The sequence below is a fragment of the Cupressus sempervirens genome, chromosome 8 (genome assembly GCF_028749045.1).
Source record: "Cupressus sempervirens isolate cs-2001-9-10 chromosome 8, ASM2874904v1, whole genome shotgun sequence".
NCBI classification, from domain to species: domain Eukaryota; kingdom Viridiplantae; phylum Streptophyta; class Pinopsida; order Cupressales; family Cupressaceae; genus Cupressus; species Cupressus sempervirens.
The window spans coordinates 600,115,542-600,132,746 of NC_143125.1; the positions used below are offsets into that span (position 1 = coordinate 600,115,542).

A 17,205-nucleotide genomic window follows, 5' to 3' on the forward strand; every position below is an offset into this window, starting at 1 on the left:
GATCTTCTTCATTTCTACGGAATATCTAAGTAGCTTCTGCTATGCTCTCTTTGCACTATACATTATTTATGAATCTCAGTAAACATTGTATAGCTCAGATAACACTGCAAATTAATTGATATGCTTAGAAGAAAATGTAGAGCTCAGTGGCAATGTAACCATTTAACTAACTATTGAGTCACTACTAGAAAAATTGGTCTTAATGTCAACAATCTCTCCCTTTGGCAATAGTGACAAAAATACTTATCAAAAAAAAATATGAACATTCAAAACTATAAGTCAAAAACTTTCTTTATTAAAACTATGTGTCTTCAACTTGGTTTTGATTTTATGTTGCTATTGCTTGGTAATATACTCTATTTTTCTTTTTTTTTCAAATTTCTTTTGTAAAGATAAATTCTTCTTATCTATACAAGTATCTATACTAGGGTATGTGCAAGATCATAGTGTGCCAAAAAGTGGCGATGTGAAAAAAATAGAGTTTGAAGATGTCTAAAAGTGCTTCAAAATCTGCCCTGACTTTTTTTCACTTATCCAAGTACCAAACCTAGAAAGTAAGGCCAAGCCTTATCAGATATCTGATTTGATATTGGATATCCAACAATTAACATAATAATACTATCATGATATAATAATTATAATTATAATACTATAATATAATATTATTATTATTATATAATAATAATATAAAAAATATTACATTATAATAGTATAATATATTATGTAATATTATATAATATAATATAATAATAATAATAATACTATAATATAATAATAATATTATTATATTACAATCGTATAATATTATACTATAATAATATGTTGGAAATGATTGAAAAGCCATGAAGAGTAATGGAACTGGTAAAGAATGTTTTCAATCATTGTTTTTTCATTGATGTCAAACTTGCTACTTGCAGGAATGACAATTGCTTTAGTGGTGCAAATATATATTTTTGTTGGTTGACAAGGAGGTGGAAATCAATAAGATGTAACTAGACTACCTAGAGAAAGGTTGAAGTTATGATGTTGTAATGAAGTATAAGGAACAACTAAGCCATTGATGAAATACTCTATGACACAGAGGATGGATACACCAAGACATGTCAAAATTCAAGGCAAGTTAGTTAGTGTTGAATAGACTCTCTGTTGAAGCTAAGCAAAGTACAACTTATTGTGTTTCAAGTGGTCTTCAAGTGTCAAGCAAGATACAAGTGCCAAGCAAGATATAAGTGCCAAGCAAGATATAAGTGTTGAGTAATATTGAAGTGCTGAGTAAATTTCAAGAGCCAAGTTTCACTAAAATTTTTTAGGTGCCGAGCATTAGTAAATCAATAATACCTAGTTGCTGCATTATTTTGAAAATTGAAGATTCACAAGATCTAAACCGACATGGTAGTTATCTAGAATTCTGTGAATCAGACAGAGGATAAGAATGATGAGCTGGTGGCATAGAACACTATGTAAACCATTTTTGACAAAAACAATTAGATTCTACATGAAGTTTCTAGATAAGAGCAAAATGTGGGATAGATACATTGTATCTTACCTAATCCATTGAAACCCTAAAGTTGGAGAGGGTAAATAGAGCGGGAAAGGTATTTCAAATTTCTATTTAGGGAATCATAAGATCATGAAGCAAAGTAGTGGTGGTCAAGCATGAAAGCATGAAGTGCCAAAGAAGGTGCTAAGGAGAAAGAGAGCACAAATACTCAGTTTTGCTAGATGACCACAAATATGATTGCATTGGTATGATGAGCAAGAAGACTCAAGGAGACGAAGCTTGAGATGAGAAACTATCAAAGCTGAAGTGATTAAAGCCAAGCAAAGAATTGAACCAAAGTATGATTTGTAATCTGCAAAATATGTTGAAAAGTTGTATCAGATCAAAAGCCATTGTTGTTACTCTCTAGCAATTGTAACAGTTAAGATAAATCCTATGGACTTAGGTTGGTTTAATAGCCATGTTGTAAATCCTTTAACAAGGTGACATTCCAAATGAATGTTCCAAAGTCCTATAACTATGCCCATTCCTAATAGTATGGTGAAATCCTCTAACAAGGTCACATTTAACAATGTGTTGTAGCCTTTAACAGGGCAGGCTTTTAATAGCGCAGACCATCAGAAGTGGTTGAAATAAATTGCATAGTTATTTTGTGGGTATCATCTCCACTCTAGTTTTACCTTCTTATTCCTAGAGGTTTTCTGGGTTATCAAATTCTCAGTGTTATGGTGTAATGCGTGTTTACTTTCCATAGTTGTTTCAATATTAAAATTGCATGCATGATAAGTTCAGTTATGTGATATTAAGGATTTAGAGAAAAAGTGGCATTGGACCTTGAATAACAGATTCACCCCCCACCCCTGCCTCTCAGTTATTCTAAAGAATTATAACATAATAATATTATATTATATTATAATAATATAATATAATATTTAAAATTATAATATATAGTAATGTAATATAATATCGGATATCTGAAATGCCCCAACAAGATTTTCGAGGGAAAAATGAATATGGGTTATAGTTTGTGAGTTATTGATTATTTGAGTTATATTACGATGTAAAGACATATTATAATATTGTGTATATATATATATATAACGTAACATAAATATATAACATATAATCTATTAATATATAATAATATATTATGTTATTCTTATTATAATCTATAATATATTATTATTATGACACATGTTATTAATATATAATCATATTTTATGTTATTAGTATTATAAGCTATAAATATAATATATATATATATATATGTCCCTAGGGGTCCTAGGACCCCTACGGACATGTTATAATCATTCATATGTGTCGAAAGGGGTCATAGGGAGATCTATGACCCCCTTCGACCCATTAGATGACAACATATGTCCCTAGGGGTCGTACGACTCCTAGGAACATCTCACAATCGTTCATATAGGACGAAGGGGGTCCTAGGGTGACCTACGACCACCTTTGACTCATTACATGATTACATATGTCCCTAGGGGTCCTAGGGCCCCTAGGGACATATCAAAACCCTTCATATGGGTCGAAGGAGGTCATAGGGTGACCTCTGACCCCCTTTGACCCATTACATGATGACATATGACCCTAGTGGTCCTAGGACCCCTAGGGACATATCACAATTCTTCATATGGGTCGAAGGGGGTCATAGGGTGACCTATTATCCCCTTCGACCCATTACATGATGACATATGTTCCTAGGGGTCCTAGGACCCCTAGGGGCATATCACAATCCTTCATATCACAATCATTTGTATGGACATATGGGTCCTTCATGATGATCTATTCCTAGGGGCATATCACAATCCTTCATGATGATCTATTCCTAGGGACATATCACAATCATTTGTATGGGTCGAAGGGGGTCATAGGGTGACCAATGACACCCTTTGACCCATTACATGATGGCATATGTCCCTAGGGGTGCTAGGACCTCAAGAGACATATTAGAATCCTTCATATGGGTCAAAGTGGGTCATAAGGTGACCTATGACCCCCTTCAACTCATTACATGATGACATATGTCCCTAGGGGTCCTAGGACCCCTAGGGACATATTACAATCCTTCATATGGGTCAAAGGGGGTCATAGGGTGAACTATGACCCCCTTCAACTCATTACATGACAACATATGTCCCTAGGGGTCATACAACCCCTAAGGATATATTAGAATCTTTCATGTGGGTCGAAGGGGGTCATAGGCCCTTTGACTCATTACATGATAACATATGCCCCTAGGCATCCTAGGACCCCTAGGGACATATTAAAATCCTTCATATGGGTACTTCAACCCATTACATGATGACATATGACCCTAGGGGACCTAGGACCCCTAGGGTCATATCACAATCATTCATATTGGTTGAAGGAGGTCATAAGGTGACCTTTGACCCCCTTCAACCCATTACATGACAACATATGGGTCGACACATTACATGATGACATATGTCCCTAGGGGTCCTAGGAACCCTAGGTATATATTACAATCTTTAATATTGGTGAAATGGGGTCATAGGGTGATCTATGACCCCCTTTGACACATTACATGATGACATATGTTCCGAGGGGTCATAGGACTCTAGGAGACATATTCGAATCGTTCATATGGGTCGAAGGGGGTCATAGGTTATCTTGTGACCCCCTTCGACCCATTACATGATGACATATGTCCCTAGGGGTCCTAGGACACCTAGAGACATATCAGAATCCTTCATATGGTTCAAAAGGGGCCATAGGGTGACCTATGACCCCTTTCAACCCATTACATGACGACATATTTCCCTGGGGGTCCTAGAACCCCTAGGCACATATTAGAATCCTTCATATGGGTCGAAGGGGTTCATAAGGTGACCTATGACCCCCTTCGACCCGTTACATGATGACATATGTCCCTATGGGTCTTAGGACCCCTAGGGACATACTAGAATCCTTCATATGGGTCGAAGGGTATCATAGGGTGACATATGACACCTTTCAACACATTACATGACAACATATGTCCCTAGGGGTCTTAGGACCCCTAGGGACATATTAGAATCCTTCATATGGGTCGAAGGGGGTTATAGGGTGACTTATGATCCCCTTCAACACATTACATCATGACCTATATCCCTAGGGGTCCTAATACCCCTAGGGACATATTAGAATCCTTCATATGGGTCGAAGGGGGGTCATAGGGTGACCTATGACAACCTTTGACTCATTACATGATGACATATGTCCCTAGGGGTCCTAGGACCCCTAGCGACATATTAGAATCCTTCAAATGGGTCAAAAGGACAATAAGATATTTAATAATTATATTATATTGTATATTTTAATATAATAATAATATATTATTTGATTATATAACAATAATAATCATATATATTACTAGATTATAGATTTAATAATAATAATAACCATATTTATTATTATATAGAATACTTTTTTCGTATAATACTAGTATATATATTTAATAATAGTAATATATATCATATATATCACTATATTATATTTTATAATAATAATCATACATATTACTATAATATAATAATAATATTAATGTCCACGCTTTCACAAAATAAATGTTGTCTAAAACTTTCTAAAGTTACCCTCTTAAGTTTTTCCTTTTAAATTTTTCTCCCTGCAAATTTAAAATTCAAACAAATCACCCTTTTGAAATTTTGATTATCCAATTTGGAATAAGATATTCGATTTCAAATCAGATATCCAATTAGGCCTAGTATTTACCAAGCCTATTCAGTCAACCCAAAAAACGTGTTTGAGAAGGGTTTCAGTGACACTTAGACTTTGGGTAGCCATCTAAAAATGTTATTTTGATCAAAATTGAATGAAATGAAAAGGGTTTTTTAGTATCACTCTCAAGATTCCATCAATATAATTGCTGTCAAATTCTATCTTCGATAAGTATTTATTAGTTAATTTTCAATGAAGATTGTTGTAAAGTGTTGATTGACATACTGATTGAGAAATAGCTATAACTTTCAAATGGTATAACATTTTTTAAATCTAAAATTTGTGTCACATTCTATGCTTCTCCTAGTATAAGAAAAAAAAAAAATTTGGTAAAATTTTCTATTAGTTAAGGTGGTCAGACATGGGAGTTTTTTTTCGAAAAAGTTTTGGTAGAAAATACATATTTAATTATTTATTTGGAATAAAAATACCCAAAAATATGTGTCACATCTAGGTATGATTCTACTTTTTATATCTATAATTATATTAAAAATATATTATCATTTGATTTTGATTAAGGTGGTCAGACATACACCTACTTTTTATTTTTTCCCTGAAATTTTTGTAGTACTACATTAAAATTCAAACTTTTGACCAATCAATTTTTTTTTCTCTATATAAGGCCTAGTATTTTAGAAACTACATTGAATTTCCTATAGATTATTTTCTTACAACTTTTTGATATAAAGTCCATAACCACTTTAAAATTATGTGTCAAGTTGACATAACCTTGATTTGCTAATTTTTCACTATCAATTAAGGCCATAGTTTGGTACACCATGATCCTACGCATACCCACTAACTTCCCCCATACATATATCTCTCCTATATACATACATCTAGACTATACTAGTCTTTTCTCCCTTTTTATAATAGAAAATATATATACTTTCCCCCCTTCTTAACATAAATGCCAATGGTGTACAATATATATATGATAATACTAAAATGTGACAACGAATAATAATGTACCTTTAGAAGTAGTACTATCATCTCTTCCCAATTCTCTTGTAATAATTTACTTGTATGTAATCCAATATAAAATTCTACTAATAATTTCATCATGTGATGGGCTATGGAGAATTTGGGTTCATGGATAAGAGTCTTTGCATGCTCAATGTGTTTCTGCAATTGATCCATATTTGGAAGAATTATGCCCTGAAATTCTACTAGTATGGCCCTTATTCTGGCATCTTCTTTCGATAATTTTTCGTACAAATTTATTAGATATCTAATCTTTGTATAATATGTAGAACTATAACTTGGATCAAGTGATAGCTAGTGTGCACTTGCCTTCATGTCTTCATATTTCTTGAACAATTTCTCCTTGATCTCTTTTGTAAAGATAGATGTATCACTTAGCTTAATCATAATAATAAAACATTATTAAGAGAGGTTTTTAGAGTAGCAAGAATGCTAGATAGTTTAACTTATTCTATTGCAATCTTATGTGCAACTTGCTCGAACACTCTATTTTTATACTTTCTTTCAACTTTCTAAAGTAGTTTCTCCTATCCATTCAATTCTTTAATGAATTTTTGTATAATTTTTGCTAGTTGATCAAGAATAGATTGAGTAAGTATCAACCTCAATACTCATAGCATCAACAAATATGCTCTTTATGTCCTCTCGTACTTGGTTTTTCTTCTTCTTTTCTTCTTTAAGCTTTTGTTGCTTATCTATCTTCTTTAGTAATTCACCAAGGGTATCTATTTGATCAAGTGTGAGGGTAGAGATAACCTAGTTTGGAATAGCTATGTCCTCATCTAGATCAATTACTTCCCCTCCTTTACCCTTTACCTTTAGAATGGAAGAAACAATTTTCTTTCCCTTGTCTAGGACATCAAAACTTAGTTGAGACTAGTTCTCAACCATCATTGTACTAGCTATGGATACTCTTGGAATATAAATAATTGTAGAAATTGATGGACTAGAAACAAATGTAAAAACAACAATGATGACATAAATACCTTATTATTTCTTGGTCAAGCATAATGCTGGAGGAACTTACTGCTTAGCAGATAGAGTGTTGAGTACTTTAGTCAATGTAACACTTAGTAGAATAGATCCAAAGCTTGGTTGGGTGCTTAATATAGTAGTGGTATACATAACCAACTTGGTATAAGCTTTCTCTAAGCCTGATTGCACTAAGGATTTTCTTAGAGAGTGAGGAAATAAAGTCATTACTACTATGACAATTTTCTTTACATGTGTTTCCTTAATGCTCCGAATCTCTTCCAGGTTTCCTCTAATAGCTTCCTATTCTTCCTCATAATCTATATGGACATCATCTAATTTATCATCTTTTATTTCTACTTATTCATCCTCATCTTCATCATTTTTGTCATTAGCATGTACCACAAAGTCACTGGGCTGATGCAAATGATAGGCATTCTTACAAGTAGTTGTGGCTTCCATTACTATATATTGAATGTCCTTCAAAAATATCATCAAAGTTATAACTTGAGAGTGAAATTATTCTCACTTTGTTTCAAGGATTCCTTTACCTCCTTATCACTGAAACCTTGCATGAGCTACTTCAAAGTTTTTTCAAAAATGTCCTTGGTAGTTTTCTTTACAATTTTCCATCTAGGTCTTATGCTAAGACTCTTAATAGATAAAATACTTCATTGTATTGTAAACCATTTTGCAATGTGGTCCTACCAATCCTTCATACTCCTATAAGAGTAGATCACTACATGTGATCAATTGTAAGTCGTAATAGGCCAACTTTATTACTATAGTAGTGAAGCATTGTGGGTGTCATCCCCACCCTAGTATTACCTTCTACATGGATGGTTTCTAGGTTATCATATCTTGTTTCAAATTGTTATGGTGTCAATTTATATATATATTTATTTTGATGCATGGAAGTAGATTAGATAATCAATTTAATTAAGGTTGAATTAATCATATAGGAAATAATTTATTAGTTCCTATATCTCACCCCCTAGTCCTCTTAGGTACTTTCTTTACATCACATTTCCAACAATCTAGTAATCAATCCCTATATAGAGCAAGTGATTTATCATTTTATATTTCCATCTATCATAGCTATCTCCATCAAAGTTCAAACTTTCTTTTCTAAATTCCATGGATCTCCATAAGCTGCTAAGATTTTTGATTGAGAACCAAATGTTTTGATACCAATTGTTAGAAAGCAAATTCCACCCATATAACTAAGAGAGTTGGGGGTTGAATCAATCATGAGAAAATCAAATTTATATTCATCTTATTAAATCCAAATTCAATAATGACAACAACAAAAAAAAACAAGATATATACATAGTACAACATTGATTTGTTAACAATGGAAACTCCTTATTAGATGGAATACCCTAGTGGGGATGGAATCCACAACATGATGGTGTAATATATATTTTCCTTGTGAAAGGATTTAATGATCTTAGCATCCAATTACAAAGGAATTAGTTAACTAGTCCCCATTAGGAGACTTTATGCCATTATTATAAGTTTCCAACCTTCTTAAGGAGTTATAAGAAGACAAATAAACCAATTTTCCAAATTTATTTAGTGAAAGCTAAAGAATAGTCCTTTAGGACAAGATATCCAAAGATGAACTATACAATAGTGCACACTAATTTCCAATACAATTCCTTGAAGTCTAAAACCTTTTACCAAAAAAAAAAATGCTATTCTCTTCTCATATATTCATCCTTATACCATTCACATTACATGCATAAAACATCTCAAATCAAGGAAACAACTTTCATTTATACCTTGTCCTAATAACTAATGAGGTGAGCATATTAAGGATTTCTTAGTAGCCAATAATTACATAGATCCTCATTAAGGCCTAAATTAATTAATAAGCACCATTACAAATATAGTTTTTACAATTCAATAAAATCTTCATCCAATAAGGATCAACATGTTACACAAACAAAATAATCTACTAGTCAAACATATCATGACTTTAGCATCAAGGACCTGTCTAGAAGGATATTTAAGGTATGCTAACAAAATATAATATTAAAAATATGTATTCAAATATGATTGAATATCATTAACCTTCATTCCATCTCACTAATAAGGTATAACCAAAATACTTGCATCATATTTCTTACACACCAGTCTCTCAAGAGTCTTCACCAAATGAACTGTAACTCATCCAATACTCCACATAAGTGTAAGAAAACATAGATGTATCATATATACTCATATGTGAACATAATTTTAAGCCCCCATCCCTTAAAAAAAAATTTAGAAACTGTTTTGAATCAATAAACCAATATAGCACATCACCAACATATCCAAGTGCAAAACTAGACAGATAACCCTACTAAAAATATCATAGTAGAAGGATAGGATTCACAAGACTCGGAGGATGGAAGTATATTTATGTACTATCTTTAATTTTCTATCCTAATATATAGAAACTATAATGGTTTCAGCTACAAGTAAAAAGTATTTCCTTGGTTGAGCAATAGAAAATATTTATCGAGGTTGTAATAACCAAATAAAGAGAGATGATCCATTTTTCGGTCTTCTTGTAATAAAAAATTTTCAACTCTTTAATTCCTTTTGTATTCTCCTTGTTTCTCTTCTATTTTGTTATTGATATCTCTTCACTTTATTTTCTCTATCAAATGTATAATATTTTTTGTTTATTAAGGTGATACTAGGATTCTTGTATTCTATGGATCTTCATATCTAAAATTCAAAATCTAAAACTACTAATTTTTTGGGCTTTTGTAGGCTTTATAATATTTTAGCCCATATTTTGAAAGATATTACACAGATGTAGTATTTCAAAGGAATAATTAGTTACAACCTTTCTTAATTGAATTTCTTGTATATGATTTATATATGTAAATATTCTTTTCATAACCCAATGTATGAGCTCCTAAAATATTGAATGCATATAAAGTGTTGATTTGTGGTGGCTAATTAGATAAGTATTGCATACTTTTCACAAGTACTCAAATTTTATTGTTGGGGTCAAAATGTCAAGCATTTCTTAGTTGACCCAAAAAGTATTTCCCTAGGAGAACCCATCAGGTACATTTATAGTTAACTTGTTAAGATAATATAAGTTATGTAATATTAGCTTAGTGTTAGGGTTTCATAAAGAGAATATATAGCTTATTATAGTGGTATTAAGCTATAAGGGAGATTTAAAATTGTAACAAGTTGAATATATTGGACAATAACATTGTACTCATTTTCTGTTGGACACAGTCCAAAATTGAGTGAACCACCTTAAATATGTGCATCTTCTTTTAAATTTCTGTGTCCTTTATTCTTTTAAGTTATTGGTAAATATTTCTAGGAAATTATTATTTTCTATCTAATTAATCATGATATATTGGATTAAGCTATTAATCATTATTTGTCATAGATTTATATATCATGTAAGAATAAGTTTTACTTGCATTTTTATTGAAAGATGACTACCATTCATCTTAGCCAAATAATGAGATCTATAAGAGGACAAAGAGTGTCATCAACAAAGGATATTCCCACAAGGTATAAAATTAAGAATGAAAAAATTAACAACTTTGTATGGGAAGGGATGTCTTCGCAAATTCCCACTTAGCAATAAAGGAAAATAGATTTAAAATATTTTATCTCATCGTTACAATTAGGAATAGAAATAGAGAACTTATAATTATCTTTTTAGGAAAGTTATTCCTTTCCAAAGCCCCCTCTTAAAATAGAGAAAATTATAAAGAAGGGATTTAGTATGATACTTGCATCCAAGGATAAACCAGTGGCTTTCTTCCCTATTCTTTACCCCTAGAGCCTATACCTTGAACGAGGTAAAAAAATTCAATTGTAATATTTTTAAAATTAATTAAAATAATTTTGCAATAGCATTTTAGTGACCAAAAAAATACTAACTGCATGGTATACATAATAAAAAGGTATTATTCTTACTATTTATCAAATGTGAGTACAAAAATAGTAGTTGATGGAAATGAATGTAACTAATCATTAACATTTGATGCAAAAGTCAAATATTATATATTGATCATTTTGAAATATGAACATATAAGAATAGTTTATGTATAATAAAACACTATTAAATAAAATCTTATCCCACAGACATAAATTGGTATCGATCTGAGGAAATAGCCTCTATGATCCAATGCCATCCTAAAGAAGAGTTGGATCCTCTTTACGACAATATGATTTGATTTTATGTTAATGTGTAATGACTAGATAAAACTATGAAAGTTTGACAATATAAAACTTATAACAAGAGACAAATCAAATATAACTAAGAATTATAGATCTAAAAATTTGATACAAAAATTAACTTATTAAGAAAAGAAGTAGAACAAAAAGTCATTTGAGCATGTTATAAAACCCAGTCAAAAGGTCCTTAAATTAGATAAATATTTGTTTTCTAAATTTTTTATTCTCTAGATGTTTTATATCTTGAATTTTTCCAAAACATAATCAATACATGTGTAAATTGGCAAACAGTATAGTCTAGAAGAGGTTGTTTGAGTATAAACATTCTAAATATACAACTTGATGCAATTGGATCAGGAACCTTCAATTAGAGAAGTTGGAAATAGTTATATGATATAAAATATTAATGTTCAAACTTGGGCTAGGTATTAATTTCCAATAAAAAAATGATGATGATAAATGGATGTTGCACTAAAAAAATTGAAGATAAATTACAAATAAATCTTTGAAATTAAAAATGAGACATTAAATAAGGACTAATAATGGTACTTATGCAATCCTCTTTAAAAATGTTCTCCATGTTTTGATGGAATATACATGAATAAATAGAAACATCATTACCAATAAGGTTTAACATGAATATATCTTATTGTAACATGATGTTTGTTGCACTCAAATGTATTATTGATAAAAATTGTGAATGTTAGACTAAATTGATACTAACATGATCATATCTTAAGTTTTCTCTACCATCATTATCCTTATCTAGGTACATAGGTAATTTGTGTGCTTAAGTAGTTATAATATTTGTCAATTGACATTTCTTTGATACATTCTTATTGATGTCACATTTTTTACCTCGATCTATTCCTTACCTATGATTTCTTTTAATGACAAAAGACAAAATCATCATATGCTCTAATATATCTCTCTTTTTCTTATATGAGAAGAGATTGTTATACATTTATTTATCTTAATGAATTCATCCATTGGTAAAATAGCATTTCTCTTAATTACGAAGGTTTATATTTTTTTGTAGGTCATGGAATATTGATCACTCCTATGTAGTATCATAGCTAAAATTTAATGATTCATTTTACATAATTTGAGAAGTCTTCATCAACATCTTATTGGAGCTAAAATAAATAAATTCCTTGTGAACAATTGAAGCCACTTACACCAAATTAATTACATAAGGAACTTTTCAATTGGACCATGAAATACTATTCTTGCTACATTTGAAAGTGGTGCACAATGTCACTAGTACATGCTTAACATAGCTTTTAGACATTATTATACAATTTTCCTACAAACTAAAATTTATAAAACACAATTAGCACATCCTTTACACCATTTAGATTTTCTTCTTCATTTTCTAGAAGTTATGTCACTATTTGTTAGCATAATCTCTAAGTTTCTAATGATGTTTCTTAATTAGTTGTTCATTTATTTTGGAGAGGATAGATATAGGTAGGGTAAATAATATATTTTTACACAACTAAGTTATTTCTATTTGTATCCATATTTTGTACAATTAAATTCCTATTTTTGGCACGACATGTAATCATAGTGTTTGGAGAGGTTAACAAAATAACATTTTTAGAGTCTTTTATGAAAAATGTGTTGATGGATTTTTTATTTACTTTTTATCTTTTAGTTCCCTTACTCTACTTGGATTCACATTTGATAATATCAAGTGATATTAAAGTAAATCTCAATTATCCTCTTACTATATTTTATATGGCTCTTCTTACTTTTGATAAGGTAATCAATAGCTATGCCCCTTTAAATTTTATTAAGACTTTAAATCAAGTTTTATATGCTTAAGAGGTTTCATTTTATTTTTTTAAAATTATTTTTTATTTCCTCATTATAGTCTTTTATGATCCACATGTTTATTGCTTTCTATTTGGAAATACTATTTGACTGACATTCATTTATTTTTGTTGAGTTTGGCATTGTATAGTTTGAGGAAATATTTAATATTTTTTTGATAAATTAGTAGTTACTTAATATATTTTTTTATATCCTATTAAAATTAATTTTCCCTTGATTCCTTCTTTATTGCCCACAACTACATTTGATCCCTATATTGATACCTAGGTGGGGTCAATCAGTGATCAGGAAGGCCGATGGCCTAGGGAGAGCACCTTCATTGCACATAAAGAAGGGGGCTCTACCTAGCATTTCCCACTATGGAGAGTGCATGTCATAATTTGTGGCAAAGGGGGCTCACATTCGCGTGGGGTCCTGGGGCATCATGCGTTACTCATTCCGAACTAGTTCAATCTGTCGTCATTTTTTTTAAAAAATTAATTTTTTTTTAGCTCCTAGAAAAATGCCTCATTGCAACAATTTAGTAACCTCCACGGGAACATATGCCACATGAATTCTTTCCATTGAAGAATAAAAAAACCCTTTCCGAAATCATAAACACCTTCATTGAGATAGCACCGTCCGTGGAAGATGGGCTCTACAAGAATGAAGTTTACAGGGGAAAAGACTTAGCCAAGGGCTCTACAAGAATGAAGTCACCAAAAAACCAGATACCATCTATTGAAGGCATCCAAAGAGAAAGAATACAGTAACACTGCACAGAATGACAAAATCTCACTTCAATCCATAGGGAAAGTCAAAACAACATCCACAGAAGAGCGCTTAGCAACTGAGAAAAAGAAATACCAATGCAGCCATAAAGCCATGGAAGAGAAAGATACCACCTAGGTTAAGACTTCCATGGGAACTAGAACATCATCCATGGAAGAAACCAACACACGAGGGCAAGATAATATTTTGCAAAAATAGTTGGTGCTTGTAGGAAAAATAGAAGCGTCTATGAAAAAGAAAAAAAGGCTACAAAAGGGAAAGAAAGCCTGCAGAAAAATATCACCCACGAGAAGGGGGTCTATGGGACTACCATCGGAAAGCTTCCTACAAGATAGGTGTTTGTGGGACAACCTGCATGTGAAGCAATAGTCTGCGGGTGTTCTTGCAAGCACACCTTTGTTCTTCTTTTTGTTTTTCCTTCTTATTTTCTTCTTCTTCTTCTTTTTTCTTTTTGAAACACAACAGCTTAATTTTCCCTCCAAACCTCACCAATTTGCGATGACAAGGGAGACATTCTAACTTGACATTTTTGCAACGAAGATGAACTCTTCGATCTAGGATACATTTTTAGCTTCGACATGTTGACTGCTTGAGGCACTTCCTCTCTATCCAAGGTCCACAATTTTATTGCTCCATTATTGCCTACCTCTCAGATTTGATATGGTTTGACCCATCTGACCTTAAAATTTCCTAGTTTAATTTCATTTCACTCATCATACTTTAGTACGAACTACCTCGGCTAAAACTTGTTCAGTTCCAGGTGCTTAGTACGCCACACTTTGCATTTGTTCTATGTCACCATCTTATGTGGTTTACATATATAAAGAAGGCCCATTGTAATTGTGAGCTTTATTTGATTTGATTTACATGTCATCATACTCACCATTATATATTTATTCCTCACTCTCCACATATTCTTTATCTTTAGAGTTGGTATCCTCACTATCATCTAACATTTTAGTTTTAGCTTCCAAGTATTTCAGCTACTTCTACAACTTTCCTTTCCCTCTTGTCCTTTCCCATACTTAATTATATTTTCTTGTAGATGTGTTCAAACCTCCTCTCCATAGAGATACACTCCTAGTTTTTCTCATCTTGGCCAACCTCTTCCTTAGACCCTTGTTTATCAACATCTATAATTTCCTTTTCAATTTTTTTGCATTTACAGTTATGGCCTTTGGGACTATTTTAGGGAGATTGCTTCAATTTTTGTGGGGTTTTAGGTAGAATAGAATCTTTAGAGGATAAATCATTAGGGTTTTCATATTTAGGCTTGAGGGCTTGTTAATAACCTCTTTTGGGTTGAGGTCTCAACGATGACAAGATTAATATTCATGGGAGAGATTGATTTCCTCGATTCTGACAAAGGAAGTAGTGTCAAAATATTTCTTCCTAAAGGTGAGACTTTGGCTAAATGCATGAAAATATGATAAAGCATGGTGGTAGAAAAATATAGTCAACTCCTAGTGGAGTGGAGCACTATCACAACTAGCTATACTTCCTTTAAGAGAAGAAATTAAGAAAAAAGGTACATTTCTTTTTTCATTAGAAATGAATTTAAGAAGAGGAAAATGATATGCATAGTAAGGGTTGAAACATCCTTCATAGGTGAAATAATTCATAACTTAGACAAAATCAATTGCAAAGGAATTATGACAAGGAAAATATACCATGTGCTTTATTGGACCTTATTCTTTGCACCATCTTCTTGTTCTTGAAGAATTTTTTCACGTAGAGGTTGTATCTACCTAGGCTTTTGTGTTCAACCTGAGCCCCTTCTTATTAAAGGTTGACAACTTTTGCAATAAACTCTACAATTATGACCAATTGAATACTTTCTATTGTAATTATGCCCTTGTGCCAATAATTAGTGAACCTAGAAGCAAGTTTGTAGTTGAAAGCTGTCATGGCTTCAATGTAACTTCTCAACCTAGTTTTTTGAAAATAACTCCATACTTATAGGTTTTTCTTTAGCTCTATGTTATCTCCCTAGTCCACATTTTCCAATCCCCCCCCACCTGATTTTTATTTTCCCCAATTCTAAAACCACTTATATGATATCTTTTTTTTTCCTTAGCTCTATCCTCCTAGTAATTGGAAACTTTGCACATTCTCACAACAAAAGATTTATTTTCATTGGAATCGTTACTTTGAGAATCTTTTAGGTTCATAGTCTTTTACAATGTTTTAAAGACTTGTGAAAAATTATTACCCTTAATCATAAATGCAAAACCCCTTTTAAAATTGGTGTCCTTATTTTATATTTCACATTTTTTATTATGTGATTCATTGCTTTCATTAATGAAAGGGTCTAGTATATTTATGAATTTTATAGTAAATAATATATAGTCTAATTGAAATATACATTTTTTACATGTTTAATTATTTTATCCTTTCATGGATATGCATCATATTATATTGACATGTGCCTTTATGCTTGTGGAATAGTCCACATAATTATTAGATATAGATATCCTATAGAATAGTTTATGGTCATATGGACTAAATACTTATGGAAGATTCTAATAAAAACTAGTTTACTTATGTTCTTGGATTAAGATTTTATATTTTAAATATTTTTTGGAAACTTTAATGTTGGAAAGTGTCTTGTAAATTATATTCCTCGTGATCTTTTAATTCTAAATTTATTTTTCAAATCTTCCTAGCAAGAGGTGAAAAAATGCAACTTATTGTATAATTTTATATAATCAACTTTTGTCTACTATGTGTAAAATAATTTTTATGATTGTGTATGGAAAAAAAAAAAAAGAACAACAATTGACTATAACATATCTTATGTTAAATTTTAGAAGAAAAATGATACCTAGGTTATTCTCTAGTGCACGTGTTAAATGATCCAACTAGTCCTTCTCAAGATCTCCTATTGAAAATTTTAGGATGATTTTTGATGGTATTCCTTTTGGGGAGTATCCTATTAATTATTCAAAAACTTTGGGAGATTGTAAGAATAATTGACATGTTGCACTCATGACTATATTTTTCAATGATGTTAACATAGCATTATTTCTTTGAAGACTGAGATAATATCAAACAAAGAACAAGGTCATACCAACTAAGTATTTATGATTAGGTCAATTGTAGTTAAGGATGTGATCTACACTATGTCATCATAAAGTGGTTAAGTGTGCATGAAGAGAGTCAAAGACATGCAAAAGATATGA

At 31.4% G+C, this 17,205-nt stretch overlaps 1 non-coding gene across 1 annotated transcript; it reads left to right on the forward strand.

Moving 5' to 3' along the window:
• The first annotated feature begins 13,507 nt into the window (after positions 1-13,507).
• LOC149543861 (U1 spliceosomal RNA) lies at positions 13,508-13,669 on the forward strand. The gene has a single exon (XR_016355833.1). It is a non-coding gene; the product is annotated as a U1 spliceosomal RNA (small nuclear RNA).
• The last annotated feature ends 3,536 nt before the right edge of the window (positions 13,670-17,205 follow it).